We start from the raw sequence: 19,297 nt of genomic DNA, 5'->3' as shown, positions 1-19,297 counted from the left end.
GAAGGAAGATCGGTTCAGTTCAGTTCAGTCGCTCAGTCGTGCCCGACTCTTTGAGACTCCATGAATTGCAGCACGCCAGGCCTCCCTGTCCATCACCATCTCCCGGAGTTCACTCAGACTCATGTCCATCGAGTCGGTGATGCCATCCAGCCGTCTCATCCTCTGTTGTCCCCTTCTCCTCCTGCCCCCAATCCCTCCCAGCATCAGAGTCTTTTCCAATGAGTCAACTCTTCACATGAGGTGGCTAAAGTATTGGAGTTTTAGCTTTAGCATCATTCCCTCCAAAGAACAGCCAGGGCTGATCTCCTTTAGAATGGACTGGTTGGATCTCCTTGCAGTCCAAGGGACTCTCAAGAGTCTTCTCCAACACCACAGTTCAAAAGCATCAATTCTTCGGTGCTCAGCTTTCTTCACAGTCCAACTCTCGCATCCATACATGGCCACTGGAAAAACCATAGCCTTGACTAGACGGACCTTTGTTGTCAAAGTAATGTCTGGTAACAATTTCATAAAGAATTGTGGAATAAATGGAATTATACTCTGATAGGATTCTCATGTAGGAGATCCCGGTTCGATTCCTGGGTCAAGAAGTTCCCCTGGTGAAAGGATAAGCTACCCCCTCCAGCCAGAAGGGGTGGCTCAGATGGTGAAGAATCTGTCTACAATAAAAGGAGACCTGGGTTCTATCCCTGGGTTGGAAAGATCCCCTGGAGGAGGGTATGGCAACCCACTCAAGTATTCTTTGCCTGGAGACTCCCATGGACAGAGGAGCCTGGTGGGCTGCAGTCCACAGTGTCACAAAGAGTCAGACATGACTGCGCAACTAAGCTCAGCACAGGATTCTCATGCGTTACATCAAGTGGGACAATATTAACTGTAAGAAAGCTATATTAAGTTGTGAATGTATAATCTCTAGTGAAATAACTAAAAATCAGTAATAAGAGCTTTGTTAATAGTCACATCTGCCTTGAGATTGTCTTGAAGATACACTCTAGCAGACCAAATCAGAAGGCCTTAATGAAGCAATCAGGTTGAACTAGGTGCTGTCATGGTAGTGCTTTATCATGAAATAGGTGATTTGGAGGAGGAAATGGCAACCCACTCTAGTATTCTTGCCAGGAAAATCCCATGGAGAGAGGAGCCTGGCGGGCTACAGTCCCTGGGGTCGCAAAGAGTTGGACATGACTGAAGCTCCTGAGCACAGCCAATATGGCTTCCTGGCCTCAGATCGTGTATGACCTCCCATACAAAATGGGTTGTCACTTGCTTATTTGTTTCTGATAATTGTCATTTGTTTTGCTTCCTGAGAGTGAAAATCATGTCCAAAATATTTAGAATGAGAAAGTGTCTCTTTTTTGAAGAAAAAAAGAATTGACCATATCCTTAATCCTTACCTTATGTTCCATGGGAAGACCAAATGTGACCTGGGATGCTGATTGAATAATAGACCTTGTGGTATGTTCTAGGTGACTACATGGATTTAACACCATTGTTAGGTTAAAAAGAATTAGAGGATACATGGATTTAATACCATTGTTAAGGTAAGAAGAATTAGAGGAATGGTAATCCTTTCTCTTTCCACAGTGATGTTTCTAATACCTCGAAATATTTTATACTCTGGTTGCATAAGGGTATTTTATATTCTTTAGCTATTTTTAATAATAGCAAGGTTCACCTTCTGAAGTGCTTTGCTTAGTGACAGAATTCAAACCTGGGGACTTAAACATCAAAAGAAGTTCTGATATATTCCATTTAACTCTAGCCTTTTATGCACATTCTTTTATGCTTTCATTTCTAGCCATTCTTTCATTTTCCCAGCCATAATGAGAGAGATGAGTGGTTAGAATAAGTCTGTTGGTCAAACAAATAAGCTGACCCTTCCCTTTGAGAGCAGTTTTAATCTTTCTTTGTGCTGAGGTAAATCAGATGCCTGTCAGGCCATGGAACATTTTACAAATTCATTCATTTTCTCCCCTCATAAAATATGCATGGTTTAGGCATCAAGACCTCACTGTAGAGGACTATCCTTCTGAAGTTCAAGAAATCCTTCAGTGCATTGTCATTCAAGGCATAGCGCATGGCTGCTTCAGAGCGGTATTCTTTCAGACTTTCCCACTGATAAAATGGAAGCTTTTTCTCATTTAAAGGGACAAGTGAAGTTGAAAGATTCATGTTCCCCAAAAAAGAATAAGTAAAGTCACTTTTCCCAGACTATGGCATTTGAGGTTAGTCAATATATTGTATAGACCCACACACCAAGCATAGAGGAGCATGTTTATTCTTGTTCGTCCACATGAAGACCGTGCATATTGCCTGGATTCTGAGCTCAAGGATCTTACTTCCATTGTAGGAGACACACATAAGTACAAGTACTTATAATACAATGTTAAAAGGCAATCATTAGTATAGTCCCCTATGTAGTAAAGTATTTACCCTTACTAAAAGGGAGATCTGGGCTTTGCCCGTGGTTGGGCTGCTGGAGGTATTCTCTAAACTCTTGGAAAGACATGCCAGATAGCAGTGTTTTTATTTGCCTGCTGGCCTCGGGCACATAAAAGCAGGACTTCCCCGGTGGCTCAGATGGTAAAGTGTCTGTGTACAATGAGGGAGACCTGGGTTCGATTCCTGGGTCAGGAAGATTCCCTGGAGAAGGAAATGGCAACCGACTCCAGTACTCTTGCCTAGAAAATCCCATGGACAGAGGAGCCTGGTGCAGGCTACTGCCCATGGGGTTGCAAAGAGTCGGACACAACTGAGCAACTTCACTCTTTTCTTTCACTTTGGCCTCGGGCAAGTCAGATAAATAGGAGTGGGATTTAGGTTGCAGGCTTTGGGTCACATCATATTAGCTTGATTTTCTGAGAGGCTGGAGCTGGAGATCAGCCACTGGGTCAGTAAACCAACCTTATGTTTTAGAGTCCCCATAAAAACTCTGGACACCAAGGCTTGGGTAAGTGTCCCTGCCTGGCAATGCTCCATGTTATCATCAGACATCAGTTCTCGGAAAGTGAAGCTGGTCATGACTGAATGGGAGGAAACTAGGAGCTCCGAGTTTGGTACTTCCTTGGACTTTGCCCTAGATACTTCTTTGCTTGTTGTTCAGTCACTAAGTTGTGTCCGACTCTTTGCTACCCATGGACTGCAACATGACAGGCTTCCCTGTCCTTCACTATCTCCTGGAGTTTGCTCAAACTCATGTCCATTGATTTGGTGGTGGTAGTGGTTTAGTTGCTAAATTGTGTCCAACTCTTTTGATCCTATGGATTGTAGCCTGCCAGGCTTCTCTGTCCATGGGATTCTCCAGACAGGAGTATGGGAGTGGGTAGACATTTCCTTTTCAAGAGAATCTGCCCAACCCAGGAATTGAAGCTGGGTCTCCTGTATTGCAGGCATATTCTTTACCGACTCAGCTATGAGGGAAGACCTTTGAGTCAATGATGCCATTCAACCACCTCATCCTCTGTTACTACCTTCTCCTTCTGCCCTCAATCTTTTCCAGCATCGGGGTCTTTCCCAATGAGTCAGTTCTTCAAATCAGGTGACCAAAACATTGGGGCTTCAGCTTCAGCATCAATCCTTCCAATAAATATTCAGTGTTTATTTACTTTAGGATTGACTAGTTCGATCTTATTTCCCTAGGTTGATTTTAATCTTATCCTTTCCCTGTAATAAACCATTCCTGGGATAACAGCATTTAATAAGTTCTGTGAGTCTTTTCGGGTGAATTTTCAGAACTGATGGTGGTTGGGGAACTCTCTGAACTTACTGTTAGTCTCAGAAGTGAGGGTGGTCTTGGGGTCTGTGCTCCCTGTAGCACCACATGCCCTGTTTCCTCCATGTCTTTCGAGATCTTCACCCTGCTTTGACATAAACCTGGCTTTCTTCCAAGAACACTTCCACTTTGGAACCTTTGCAAATAGTGGCTATTTCTCTCCCACTTTAATCTCTGGACCTAGAAGTGGGATAGGTGCTCTCCATTCTCCTGGCTGCCATTCTGGACCATTCTCCTGGCTGCTTCAAGAAAACCTCCACTTTAAACCTCACACTGTAACTTTCTGCCACCTACCCACTGCCCTTCAGTGTTGCAATCATTTACTTTGGTGCTCTCCTCCATACCACAGTGGAACCTTGAACAAAGCCGGGGTTAAGTGCACCAGCCCTCTGTGTAGTCAAAAATCCAGTATAACTAATAGCCTGCCCGCTGTTTACATGGCACGGCTCCTCCATATCCACAGAGCCTCCAGGTCCCCAGTCCCATATCCAAGGATTCAACCATCTATGGATCCTCTAGTATTGAAAAAAAAAATTCCAGTATAAATGGACATGTGCAGTTCAAACCTGTGTTGTTCAAGGGTCAACTCTAATTAATCTACCTGTTGGTGGATGTATGACCATTGTTAGAGAAGTGCCATCCTGAGCAATATCTAGACTCCAGTCTGCACCAGGCCGACCCTGTCCAGTCCAGGTCCTCCCCACCCGGAGTTGATCCTTCCATAGAGCTAAGGCTTATTTTCTCTAATGTGATTCTTATTGAGTTCTTTGAGGTAGTTTGATCACACAACACACCAAAGTTTTGGTTTTATATGACTCTGGATTCTTTTTGACTCCTTAGTCACTTCACAGATAGAGGTATCTGTGCTGTGCTTAGTTGCTTCAGTCATGTCTGACTCTTTGCTAACCCACAGACCACAGCCCTCCAGGCTCCTTTCTCCATGGGATTCTCCAGGCAAGGATAACAGAGGGGGTTGCCATTTCCTTCTCCAGGGGATCTTCCTGACCCAGGGATCGAACTCTCATCTCCTGCAATGCAGGCGGATTCTTTACCACTGAACCACCAGGGAAGCCCTTCATGAGAAATATCAGTAACCAAAGACCATTCCTAAGAACATCTTTACAATCCATTCATTTTTTTTTTTTTTTTGGTTGCTCTTCAAATAGTAATTAAACCCTGTTATGTGGCCAGGAATGTGATTTCTTTTTTACTGAGGATTCAAATAGAAAATCAATTATACTTCTCCTTCATATGATTACTGTCCAATTGAGGCAGGGTAGGAACTGAAATATACATTGTAGCAATACAAAAGCTATTGGACTAAAGCTATTAAAGAGTGGAGAAGGGAGTTCTGATAGAATCTGTGGGTGGGGAGGAAATACACACCCTGCTTAGAGTCACTGTGGGAAATCAAGGGAGGATAAGTCCTTCAGCTTTGAGAGAACCGTTAGTCTTACCAACAGGAGCACAGCCAGAGGAGATGAACCTAAAAGGGGGCAGGGAGTTAAATCAAGTTAGTCAAAGAAAATGGAGCCTTAAGCCCGAGAAAGAGAAGAATTGGTGTGGAAATGACAGTTGAGTTTAAATGTGCAAGTGCTGTTTTTCAGGAAGACAGATGTGGTTTTTAGCAGCGCCAGACTGTAAAATTTGGAAATTATCACAAGTATCAGATAGTGGGCTTCCCCGGTGACTCAGATGGTAAAGAATCTGCCTGGAATGTGCGAGACTTCGCTTGGAAAGATCCCCTGGAGAAGGAAACGGCAACCCACTCCAGCATTCTTATCTGGAGAATCCCATGGACAGGGGAACCTGGCAGCCTACAGTCCATGGGGTCGAAAAGAGTCAATGGGGCGATTAACGCTTTCATTCATTAGATGGTTTTCCCAGCAGCTTCTCTTTCTGAGGTTCTACACTTCTGTGCCTTTCCTGGCTCTCGGTCATCTGGCACAACACGGGAAGTAGATGAGGGTGGGGAATATTACTCTTCCAGAGGTACACAGTTTACACAGCCTTTCCTTTCCTCTGTGGCTTTTCTTCCCTAATCTACACAGAGCATATGCAATCAGCAAATTTAAAATGTAGAGTTATTTTAATACGGTGGAAGAAAATGTCAGCGTAAGTAAGATAGAGTAGGTAGGTTTTAAGTTCATAGTCTAACATTATTTAATTAGCATGGCAGGGATTTAAAGAATTAAACAGCCTCTTGCAGACAATTCCATTGCACTTTTTCTTACACTCTTGGCTCCTCTATCTGTATCACCGGGGTTCTGAGTGCTGAATCCTCTCTTACTAATCTAAGGAGAAAATGGACTTATTAAAAATAAAGAAGGCAAGTATTTTATATAAAATATTTTAAAAACTAAAGAAAGGTTATAAAAACTTACCCTCTTCACACAGATGCAATATGCTTGCAGAATTATTCTTACTTTATTAGTTTCCTGGGGCTGTTGTAACAAGTTACTACAATTTGGTGGTTTACAACACAGAAATTTCTCCTCTTACAGTTCTAGAGGTCAGAAGGCTGGAGGTTAGAAGTCCAAAATCAAGATATTCCAGAGCTGTGCTCCCTCTGAAGTCTTTAGGGGAGAATCCCCCCTCACCTCTTCTAGCTTCTGGCAGTTCCTGGTGTTCCTTGGCTTGTGGCAGCATGACTCCAATCTCTGCCTCTGTCTTCACATGGCCATCTTGCCTGTGTATCTCTCTGTGTCCTTGCTTGTCTTAAAAAGCACTAATCATTGGATTTAGGACCCATTCATTGGAAAGACTGATGCTAAACTGAAGCTCCAATACTTTGGCCACCTGATGTGAAGAGCTGATTCATTGGGAAAGACCCTGATGCTGGGAAGATTGAGGGCAGGAGGAGAAGGGGCAGACAGAGGATGAGATGGTGAGATAGCATCACCAACTCAATGGACATGAATGTGAGCAAACTCCGAGAGATAGTGAAGGACAGGGGAGCCTGGTGTGCTACAGTCCATGGGGTCAAAAACAGTTTGACACAACTTAGTGACTGAACATTACCACCAACTAAGTAAGGATGATTTCATCTCAAGATTCTCAACTGATTACATCTGCAGAGATGAGACCCTATTTCCAAATAAGATCACATGCTAAGGTCTTGGGTGGACCTCAGTTTTGGTTAAACACTGTTTAAGCTACTATTCTTGCCATAACTGCAACTGGGCTCTACATGGAGGACCGTAAATTTCTCTCTGATGAGCTTCTCTTCTTCCAAGTCTCCCACTGCCCCCTCCTCGCTATTATTCCACCATTCCTCCATGTTTGTGTGAAAAACATATCCTCCTTTGAGATGTGTATCCTGGATATTTCTTCTTCTCTCTTTCCCTAGCTATAAAAGATAGAAATTTCCAGAGCAGATTTAAAACACCAATGGCAAACTTAGCTATGTATTATTTATGAGAGTGTGGTGGTTTTGGACTGTGTCTATTTAGCTGAGCTAAGACTGTACACACCCCACTGTCCTGGGTAGAAAACTGAGGCTTGAGGGGACAGGGAGGCACCCAGCCAGGGTCTATGCACTCCTCTCTGCCCCACCCAGGTTGGAGATGCCACCTGCCCCCAACCAGGTGCAAGTTCTTCAGCCTGATGGAGACCCCTGAGGATTACACGCTCAAGGTGGACGAGGAGAGCTTCAAAGGTGGAGGCTGGGCTGGGGAGGAGCAGTAAGGGAAGAGACTGTGCTCTTCTCTTTGTGAGATTCTCACCTGAATGCTAGAGTCCAACATCACAAAAGCTGGGGACAGGAAGATGGATCTGGGTTCGAATCTTCCCTGGTGGCTCAGATGGTAAAGAATCTGCCTGCAAAGTGGGAGACCTGGGTTAGATCCCTGGGTTGGGAAGATCATGTGAAGAAGGGAATGACTACCTACTCCAGTATTCTTGCCTGGAGATTTCCGTGGACAGAAGAACCTGGTGGGGTACAGTCCATGGGGTCACAAAGAGTCGGACACAACTGAGCGACTAACACTTTCACTTTCAAACCTGTTGCTATAGGTTGTCAAGGTAAAGTGGGAAGAAGTGAAGCAGGAGCCATTAATTACTCTCTGAAGGTCCTGGAGGTTAGACGCAGGGAGGGAAGAGGCAACAGCTGTCCCTCCACTGATGCATGAGTTCTTAAGGTCCTACTCTGACGAGTGGATGGGTCTGGTTTCAGGAGTCCTGCTTAGTAACTTTCTCAACTTCCTCCAACTCTCTCCTTCAGAATGCAGTATTCCCAGCTTCCTCCATCACTGTGTAAGGTATTATAGCTATAATAAACCCCTGTGTGTTGTGCTCAGCTGCTTCAGATTTGACTCTTTGTGACCCCATGGAGTAGCCCACCAGGCTCCTCTGTCCATGGGATTCTTCAGGTAAAGATACTGGAGATGGTAGTCATGCCCTCCTCCTCCAGGGGATCCTCCAGGGATCAAAACCACATCTCCTGCATTGCAGGCAGATTCTTTACCTGCTGAGCCACCAGGGGAACTTATAATAAACCTCTTAATCTGTAATATTTATAGATTCTACTTCCTTGATCAAATCCTAGCAGACACAGATGGAAATACAATGTTTCCCATTAGCATGTAGATTACATAAAGCAGCCATTTGGGTTTTTTTTTTCTTGTTGTTGTTCATTGCTGTGACCCTAGAAAATTACCTGGCATAAACTAACTGATCAATGCATTTTAGTAGAATAAATTTATGATAAGTAGATTTGAAAAGAAGGTGGTAACTGGTACAGGTTTGAAAATGTTGAGTTGGATATGCACTTAAACCATCTACATGAAGGTGTCTAGTAGGTAGTTGGCACTCAGGAAAGACCCAGGTAAGGATACAGACATGTGAATCATCAGCCTAAAGGTAAAGTTGCAGTTGTGATAATGCCTGAGATTTTCCTTGGAGAACGGACAGAGGGAGAAGATGCTTGAGGGAAGAACCTCAGGGAACATCAACTTAAGTGACATGAAGAGAGGTAAGAGAAAAAATTGGCAAGAGAATATCAAGGAGACATTGGTAGGAAAAATCATACAGAAGGAGAGAATACCAACTTTCTCATAAGCAACTGGAAAGTCTCTAATACAAAGTCTGAAATGTTTCATTGTATTTAGCAAAAAAACAGTGATGACCTTAACAAGAGCAGACTGATGATAGAAAATGAGATAGCAAGTGTTGATTGTTCTTTCTAAAGAGTTGGTCCTGAATGGAAGGAAGGAAATATGGTGCCAAATATAGGGCACAGAGAAGGGTCAGTGGAGGATTTTTTTAAGTGAAAAGCACAGTTGTTAAGAATATTTGTATGTGTGTATAACTGAACATTGCATCTTTTGGAATAAAGACAACTGAATTGAAACACATTATTTACTAGCTATGAGATGCTGGGCAAAAAAATCTTTTTATTCTCAGTTTTCTCGTGTGTTAAATGGAGAGATTTGTGTACCCACCTCCTAAGGTTGTGAGAATTAAGTAAGATTAAACTTGAACAAAAAAGTAATAAAATGAAATTAGGGAAAGTCCTTGGCAGTATGCAGAATGCCTAAAACCAATAAGTGTTATCGACTGTGGTCCTTGCCGGAGACAGCAATGGCACCCCACTCCAGTACTCTTGCCTGGAGAATTTCATGGATGGAGGAGCCTAGTAGGCTGCAGTCCATGGGGTCGCTAAGAGTCAGAAACGACTGAGCGACTTCCCTTTCACTTTTCACTTTCATGCATTGGAGAAGGAAATGGCAACCCACTCCAGTGTTCTTGCCTGGAGAATCCCAGGGACGGGGGAGCCTGGTGGGCTGCCGTCTGTGGGGTCGCACAGAGTCGGACACGACTGACGAGACTTAGCAGCAGCAGCAGCAGCAGCAGCAGTGGTCCTTGCTGATGCTAAGGAGGAAAAGTAAAGAGAAAGTCTACCACGTAAGAATGACAGGGGACAGCCTGTAAAGGAATTCCTCGAAGAAGCTGAAGGGAAAGAGAGCCAAAGCAAAGCGGAGGATTTGCTTAAGAAAGGGATCATTAGAAGGACTGACGCTCACGCTGAAGCTCCAATACTTTGGGCTCCTGATTCGAAGAGCCCACTGACTGGGAAAGACCCTGATGCTGGGAAAGCTTGAGGGCAGGAGGAGACAGGCCATCGAGGACGAGATGGTTGGATGGCATCACTGACTCAATGGACATGAGTTTGAGCAAGCTCTAACAGATAATGAAGGACAGGGAAGCCTGGTGTGCTGCAGTCCGTGGGGTCACAAAGAGTTAAACATAACTTAGCAACTGAACAACGACAAATGTTTTCCCCCAAGAGGAGAAGGAAGAGAAAGATGAGTTTGGATGTTAATAAGTTTGGGGAGTAAAGTGAATGAACATGTGAAGTGAAGTTGCTCAGTCATGTCCAACTCTTTACAACCCCATGAACTATAGCCTACCAGGTTCCTCTGTCCATGGGATTTTCCAGGAAAGAATACTGGAGTGGGTTGCCATTTCCTTCTCCAGGAAATCTTCCCGACCCAGGGATCAAACCCACGTCTCCCACATTGTAGGCAGACGCTTTACCATCTGAGCCACCAGGGAAGTCAAATGAACATGAGGGAGTTTCTATCTCATGGAAGAACTCTGTTTTTTCTGTAAAATGAAATCAGAGGTCCAGAAAGTGAGAGTTAAGGAAGGACAGGGTGAAGTGGGGTATTAGAAAGGAGTAGCATGATCTGAAGTAGCAGTTGTGGGGAACAGGAAAGGGGACTGTGTAGAGACTGATCAGAAGCTTGTCAGGGAAGGTCACAGGCCCAGTTTGAGGTGAAACGTGATTGTCAGTAGTACCGGTCCAGTGCTGTTGAGGAATTTCTCTAGTTGCCACTCAGAGCTTGGGTTTGGAGATGGAGAATATGGATAGGATTGCAGAGGGTGGGGATTTGGCTGGGAAGTTGCAGAAGATGCCCAGCAAAATTCTCACCCTGTGCAATCCTATCCACATTCGCTGGGACATGGAGAGGACCAGCGAGAAAGTGTCTGGAGTAAGGCATCCTGGGTCTGGTCAGAATAGGGAAAGCAGTTACGTTAAGAGGGGCTGACGTTGGGGCGTTCTGACCTGAAGAACATGCAGGGTAGGACAAAGACATCGACCACCTGGAAGCTGGTGCTCGTGTTTAGGGCCCAGATTTTTCTAAAGTTGGTGAGAAATCCTTCCTGCTCTTCCCGGTGCTTCTTTCCCTTGAAGGCTGTGATTTCTCACCCAGATCTAAAGTATCTAGAGACCCTTCTGGACCTCAGTTGTTGGTGCCCATCAGTTACAGCTCAGTCATCCAGGGAGCAGCCTTCACAGTCCATCACCTTGCTGCTCCCATGCTTGTTCCAAGCGCACACTCACGGGGGAGACTGGCGGCCCCAGATCTAAACTCAAGCCTCCACGCTGCAGGATCTGGCCAATGTCTCCAAGGTCTTGTTGTATTCATCAAGCTTTGCCAGGAACAAAGCCTCTCTATCCTTGGAACTCACAGACCTCTCCCTTGCCCTGACCCCATCATGGTGCTGGAGAGCTCCTTTCATTCTGGAGAAATATTTCTTCTCAAACCATATTCTCTCAGTTGGCCTAAGCCCTGCAGAATAAAAGCCAGAAAGCCAGCCACATACCACACCAAGGCAAGAACCTGAGAGTGTGTTGTCTACTGAGCTGAGGAAATAAAGGGATAACACATTAATTCAAATCTCAAAAAAAAAAAAAAAAACAGAAAACCCACTCACATAATATTTTAAAAGATGTGCTTAGTTTGTTTATTATACTGCTTGGGGAAAAGAATATATATATATATATTATATATATGTATATTTGTTTTTTTTCACTCAAGAGTATGAAAAAGTTCATTCATTGGCAGAAATGTTTGAGATGTTTATATGCAGCAGAAATTCACCTCTGAAAATGGCAGAAAGGGAAATATCTGTATTAGAACTAGCACTAGTGGTCTTTATATCCTGTTTTTCAATTTGAAAAAAAAAAAATCTATAAAACCGCAGTTGTAAAATGGAGCATTAGGGACATCCTTACATGTTAGTAGGAGTTAATCAAACTTTGGAGAAGACATTACATCTCAACTCATGTTACAGACTTCTTTCTAGAGATGATCTATTTTTAAAAATTAACTGGAAGTTTGATGGCAGCAGGTTATTGCTGCTTGATACAAACAAGTGATTGGATGAGGCACAGTGATGTTGGTTATCCAGATTTCTGCAATAATATCATCTCTCTCCAAGTAAAACAAAAATCTCTTATATACATTTGTCTCAAAAATGTGTCTCAAAAATATCCCTTATATACATTTTTCATTTCTTTTTTTATCATTCTCGTAGAGAACTGCAGTGTCAAAGCCTGCCCTGAGAAACCGAATCAAGGCATTATGTATCAGCAGAAACTAGGAATTACTGACCGTGTGCATAGTGGCAGTGGCCGGAAATTATTCTGTCTTCTGATTTCCCCTCTAGAGACAGAAGGGCTCATCCCATCCACAGCCAGCTCCCCTGCCCACACACACTCAGACACCTGTGTATTCTCTGACAAGATGGAGCAATATTTCATCAGTTCTCCCTAGCCACTCAGCTCTGGTTTTAATATAGCTGGAATATCTTGAGTAGCTTTATCAAGATGTAAGTAAATCTTATCGTAGAGGCTTAGTTCAAAATTTAAGTGGTTCCAGCTGTCAACTGAAATACAACTATATCAAACCCAGAAGTTCTCTGTTGAAGTTCTCAGTGTTAAAATCTCCCCCTGGTGGATTTTAAAAGCATGTGTTCTCATGAAGAGAATGGGATAGAATTTTCCAAGAAAATAAATAGATGCTAAAATGTTGCAAATGTGAAAAGCAGATCTATGAATCTCAAGTTTAGAGATGAAAACATAGCAATTAAACTCTTAAACAGAAAAAAAAAAAAATTCCAGTGCTAAAGTAGAATTGTTTTGGTTTACTGTTGTCTCAGGCACAAGTGTGAATATTGAATTTTACTTTTTGTTTCCCCTTCTGTGGCTACCCTATAGTCAGTTAAGGCATTTTTATGGACTAAAAATTCTGATTTCCCACTTGTTTAGTGAAGAGAAGCTTAACGTTTCAGTTAGGAAAGAATGTGCCCATCAGAATGAATCTGGCATCTGTATATTCTCAATTCTATTACAGCTGTCAGTCAAGTCAACCAAAGTCCAAGTGCAAAGCCCCTAGACCACTTGAAATGTGCATGCACTTGCTCTAGGGAAGGAAATTTTATTTATTTTTTAATTGATTTTCTTTCAGCAGCAATCCCACTCCTTGTCCTGGGAATACGTTTTGGCTGTAATTTTGTGGAGTCAGTACAAATTTCAAAGCAGCTCCAAGTCCTTCCCCTCAATCTAGTGACTCTGCTGACCCACTGCTTGGTATACATTTGCCTGAGGCTGGGCAAAAGGCAGGGCAAGAACACAAGAATAAAGCAGGAAAAAACTGCACAGAAATTCTCAAGCAAAACAAGTGCTAAGTTACCTATAGTGCTGGCTATGACACATTTAGAACTGAGAAATGGTGGCCAGCATTTAACAAAAAGTGCATTTTCTTTGGTGCAGACATATCAATGGCTCAATCGTAAATGGCTTGAAATAACGTTTTATTAAGGCTAATTTTTTCAAGACATTATCCTAAATTTCTAATCAAGGGCACATTTGTTATTTTCAAACAATTAGGCAATATAAATAAAGGGGAAAACTGAAGTAATTGTTGGATTCATTGAGGAAAACAGAAGTCACAAAATTACAGGTGTGTTGATTATGTAACTTCTGGATGTCAAAAGCATATTTTCACTGAGTGAGCTCTGTAAGCCCTGTTTTGCTGTTCAGGCACTAAGTAGTTATCTGACTCTGAGACACTATGGACTGTAGCCTGCCAGGCTCCTTTGTCCATGGAATTCTCCAGGCAAGAATACCGGAGTGGGTTGCCATTTCCTTCTCTAGGGGATCTTCCTGATCCAGGAATCCAACCTGTATCTCCTGTTTGAGCAGGTGGATTCTTTACCCCTGACCTACCTGGAAAACCCCTCTGTAAGCCCTAAGACAAGAGAAATGTGGCATGGTGGATAAGAGGATAAGCCCTCGGCTAGATTTCTGAGCAAATCTTAGCTCTGACTATAGCTGTGTGACTTGAGCCTGTTATTCAACCTCTCTGAGCTTTGATTTCATCTGCAAAATGAGGGCAGTGAATAGAAAATTCCTCATAGTGTGGCTGGAAGGGTTAAATACCATAAAACTGGGTGGAAAGTCTTAATGTGCATGGATCCCATCAATTTTTTATTCACTTTCAGATATCAGCAGTCTCATTTTCAGACATTGTATAAAACAATTCTTTCTAAATTGAAACTTTAATTTCTGGTTCAACTCAAAGCTCCTGTCCCTGTACCAGCTTCAGCCTGTTCCATGGTTGGATTCTATAATAAAGAAGAGGCGAGTGGTTGGATTCTTGATTATTTCTTTCTTAAAGAAATATTTAAATTGCAGTATGCTATGCTATACTATGCTAAGTCACTTCAGTCGTGTCTGACTCTGTTCAACCCCATAGACGGCAGCCTACCAGGTTCCCCCATTCCTGGGATTCTCCAGGCAAGAACACTGGAGTGGGTTGCCATTTCCTTCTCCAATGCATGAAAGTGAAAAGAGAAAGTGAAGTTGCTCAGTCGTGTCCGACTCTTCTCGACCCCATGGACCGCAGCCTACCAGGCTCCTCCATCCATGGGATTTTCCAGGCAAGAGTACTGGAGTGGGGTGCCATTGCCTTCTCCAAAATTGCAGTATAGTTGATGTATAATGTTACTCTATATGTTACAGAGATGCAACATAGTGATTCACAGTTTTAAAAGGTTATACTCCATGTACGATTATTATAAAATATTGGCTATGTTTTCCATGTTGTACAAAATATCCTCACAGCTTCCCAGAGTCTTTATTATTCCTTTACATTACTTTCTCTCACTCCTTTTTTGCCTTTGGTGCCTGTGAAGGAGGGGGAAGAGCCGTAACAGACATGACGGACATGAAAGCTCTTCCTTGACTGGCAGTTCTAATCGCCACATGGGTGACCACTGGGAGTGGCTCTTTCTCTTGGGGGATTTCTTGGTGGGTTCTTCAGCATCACCCTCACATCTTTCCGGAGATTTTCCCCATGCCCTTCTCTGGCCTGCCCAGCAATCTTCACCAGCTGGTCATGTGCCCACCCCCGCCAGCCCCTCCTCCTGGTACATACCTTCCTGCTGAGGTCATCTCCCTCCACCAGGTACCCGGAGTCCCTCCTGGTGCTCCCACCTGTCTGTCCATCCCAGGTCACCGGAAACACTGCCTCTACCTCACTTTCAGCTTTCTCCAGTTGTAGTCTTTTCCTCGTCACTCTATCATCTGAAGAAGTTCCAGCAGATCTCCTGCTGCTGCTGCTGCTGCTGCTGCTAAGTCACTTCAGTCGTGTCCAACTCTGTGCGACCCCATAGACAGCAGCCCACCAGGCTCCGCCATCCCTGGGATTCTCCAGGCAAGAACACTGGAGTGGGTTGCCAGATCTCCTGCTCACCTCCAAATTTTCCAAATAATAATCAGAAGGAGAAGGGGGTGACAGAGCACGAGATGGTTGGATGGCATCATCAACTCAACCAACATGAGTTTGAGCAAACTCCAGAAGATAGTGAAGGACTGGGAAGCTTGGTGTGCTGCAGTCCGAGGGGTGGCAAAGAGTCACACACAATTGAGTGACTGAACAACAACAACAACAACCAGTCTCTGTGTCTTACCAACCTCAGGGGACACCCGACAAGCTCCCCAAGGGGTTTTATAGAGGCCCCTACGCTTTACTGACTGAGGGAGAAGACACTTTCCATCTTGTGTGGGAGGGAAATGCACAACATTCTGACAGAGCTCTCTAAGAGAATAATCTCCCTCGATCTTCCTTTCTACTCTTAGATATAGTCTGGAGGGAGTGATGGTTGAAAGGGGTGGGCCAGCACTTCTCTTCAGAATTTGAAAGCATTTTCTGGGAATTCCCTGATGGTCTAGTGGTTAAGACACCAGCCTTCCACTGCAGGGGTTTGATCCCTGGTTGGGGAACTAGAATCTTACATGCCTTTCAACTCAGCATTTAAAAAAAAAAAAAAAAAGAAAGAAAAGAAAAGAATTTGAAAGCATTTTCCAACTATAGTTATCAGCTGGGGGGCTTGGAGGTCTCTCTGCAAATTGAGACAAAAAGAAAAGTCAAGTCAGACTGTCCCTGCATAATAATTGGGTTGTTTGAAGCAATGAATGCAGTGGTTAGTTTAAAGCCTTATAATGTGGATGAACTGGCTTCACTGTGGGTATAATGTTGATAGAAGTGACTAACATTTTGGAGTTATTTTAGCTGAATGTGTGACATGCCCTAAAAGCCTGCAAGTGGGACACAGTTCACAGTGCTGAATTATGAGACTGTGTAGGCAGGAGGGAAAAGAAAGAATATGTAACATGCACAGAGTCATTGCTCAGTAAATATTTCAGAATAGGTGCATGCTAGACCTACTGTCAGAGAAGGCAATGGCACCCCACTCCAGTACTCTTGCCTGGAAAATCCCATGGACCGAGGAAAATCCCCCACCGAGGAGCCTGGTGGGCTGCAGTCCATGGGGTCGCTAGAGTTGGACACGACTGAGCGACTTCCCTTTCACTTTTCACTTTCATGCATTAGAGAAGGAAATGGCAACCCACTCCAGTGTTCTTGCCTGGAGAATCCCAGGGACAGGGGAGCCTGGTGGGCTGCCGTCTATGGGGTCCCACAGAGTCAGACATGACTGAAGCGACTTAGCAGCAGCAGCAGCAGAAGCAGACCTACTGTATTAAGTTCTTAGCAAGAGGCAAAAACAAAATTTTTACGTTCTTTTGACTGATTAAAAAATAATGTTGCTTTGTAATTCATAATTAAGACATAATTTTACTAATATACGGGTACCCCCTGCATTTTGAAAGTTCGATTTATGCCACATTACCTTTATGAAAGACCTGTATTTGTACCTATTTTTGTAAGGGAAAGGAATCTGCAAAGGATTTTTTGCTTCTATGAAAAAAGGCAAAAAGCAAAACTATAATTGCTTTCAGTATTTGTTTTGCAACGAATGGTTGTAGAGGCACCATGTACCCAGAGGACTAAGAACAGGGGGAACGACTGCCAAAGTCCTTCCCTGGGAACTACACTCAACATCCCAGCATCAAGCACCCTAGCTTTGAATTGTGTCTGTGAGCACCTGTGTCTTATCTTGATTTATTTTGTGCATCGGTTAGCAAGATGTGTCTTAAGGTAATTGCTTCTTTGCTTTACGCCATTTCAGCTTATGAAAGGTTTCAAAGGAATGCTCTTCTTTCAGATAGCAGGGGAATCCTGTGCTACTAAATACTTAGCTAATGCTTACCACATGCCGGACATGGCTCTAAACATTTTGAACATATTTAGTTCTTTAACAATCATCTCAGGTAGATGCATTATTTTCACTTTACAAAAGAAACTGAGGCACAAACAGGTTAAATAATCTGCACAAGGTTAAATTCATGGAAAATACATGATTTACACTCAGAAGTTTGGCAGTAGACAATTGTACCCTGTTTTCAGAAACATTCTCTTGTGATTTACATGACAATAGCAATTCCAGGAGATGGGTGCAGCAGACTCAGGCACACTTGAGAGACCACGTGGCCATGGGGCTATAGGGGTTTCTGGAAGACAGTATACTACTCCAGTTCCTGTTTCCATTCCTTCTATCACCTTCTACCCGATGCATTTTGTTTGCTATTGAATTTGCATCACAATATGTTAATTTCTAGAGTAAATTTATCAGTGTTTTTCTGAAAGCAAAAATAATTACAGAAGAAATAAATAGGCGAATGCCCCATAAAATAGAGCAGCCACTTTATGGCCTAGAGTCTTTTTTTTTTAATTAAAAAAAAAGCTTTTATTACTTTTATCTTATTCAAAAGCAATACACACTCATGGCTGAAAAATTAGAAAATCTCTATGTACAAAAGGGAGATGAGACATCCATAACCAAACTGCTTCATGATAATCACTTTCAATGCCTTAGTAATTGTCCTTTCAGGCCTTTGCAGACCTACGCTCAGTTGGGGAGTGTGTGTGTATTTAATGGGCTCATATACTTTTGAAATAGATTTTTTACACAGCAATGTTTTGAATATCTTTCCATGTCTATAAAAATTCATCAGCAACAATAGCTTTAGTGTTTAATTACTGTTCAATTGTGTTACGTACAGGAAATATATTTAATGCCTCCTTTGCCCCCTCAGGGCTTCAAAGGTGACAGTAGTGGTAAAGAACCTACCTGCCAGTGCAGGAGCCTTAGGAGATGCCGGTTCGATCGTTGGGTTGGGAAGATCTCTTGGAGGAGGGCATGGCAACCCACTGCAGTATTCTTGCCTGGAGAATCCCATGGACAGAGAAGCCTGGCGGGCTACTGTCCACGGGGTTACAAAAGAGTTGGACGTGACTGAAACAACTTAGCATGCGTGCATGCATTGCCCCATGAAAGATGTTCACTGTTAAGGCTGTGCCATGCTGTTGATTACTGGCAAACTTGGGGCCCAGATGTCAACCATACTTCCAGAACACCTCACTCCTGATCATTCTTCCAAGGGCCTGAACCTCCTTTTGGGCTGTTACTTCTTTGCGTCAATGGTTATTTATGTAATCTGTTGCTTTTCAACTAGAGTAGGAGCCAAATTCTATTTTGGAATGGGGAAGGGCCACGGGACTGGGCAGAAAAGGATGCGATAGCTGCTGGGGCATCCGCTCTCCATGTTCAGTGGCCTGGGTGGAACATCTGTGTTCAAGGTTTTCCCAGAGACCCAACTGTTTACTGTTTTGTGTGGTTGGCTTATCTTAAGAGTTGTAAGTCCAGCTCAGAATTTATTAATATGTGCTATCAGCCTACCTTCCTGATGATCTGGTAAATCAAATGTAGACTCCTGCACACCTCAGGAGCTCTGCCCTGGAACCTGGCCCACCAGCAGCCCAGCCCACTTGAGTTTTCACCCCTGGCTCTATCTTGTCCAGTGAGTAGACACATCCTGGTCCCCACATCCAAGTTCGTTCCTCATCTGCCTTATCTTCCCTCAGACAATCATCCCTTGGCCTCCCCTCCAGCTTAGAGGTGTGTGTACCTGCCATGCAGTTAGCCACACAGGCCCCAAAAGTGGGCTTGGGACCTCTGGGCAGGGAGTCATAGGGACTGTGTTCTTTCGGAAGTGCAGAGTTGATTAATCATTCATCATCGAATCATTAATTATCAACACGTGAGTCTTTGTTATTTCATGTGTGAATTTTGCACTATCACTGATGAGAGAGACGTGACGACTGAAAACCAGGATTTTGTTTTTACTCTGAATTGTTATGGTAGACAGTTGCATATCAAGTGTGATTACAGAGGACAACACCAAGCCCACCTGGCCCCCCATGGTCTAGAAACTGCCCCTCCCCACCCCAGCCCCCTAGCCTGCCTGCCTTCAACCTACCATCTAATATG

This window comes from Bos grunniens, chromosome 21, assembly GCF_055505025.1.
Source record: "Bos grunniens cultivar Pamir isolate PY7600 chromosome 21, Bosgru_T2T1.0, whole genome shotgun sequence".
NCBI classification, from domain to species: Eukaryota; Metazoa; Chordata; class Mammalia; order Artiodactyla; family Bovidae; genus Bos; species Bos grunniens.
Note: the sequence above shows the minus strand (reverse complement) of the source record.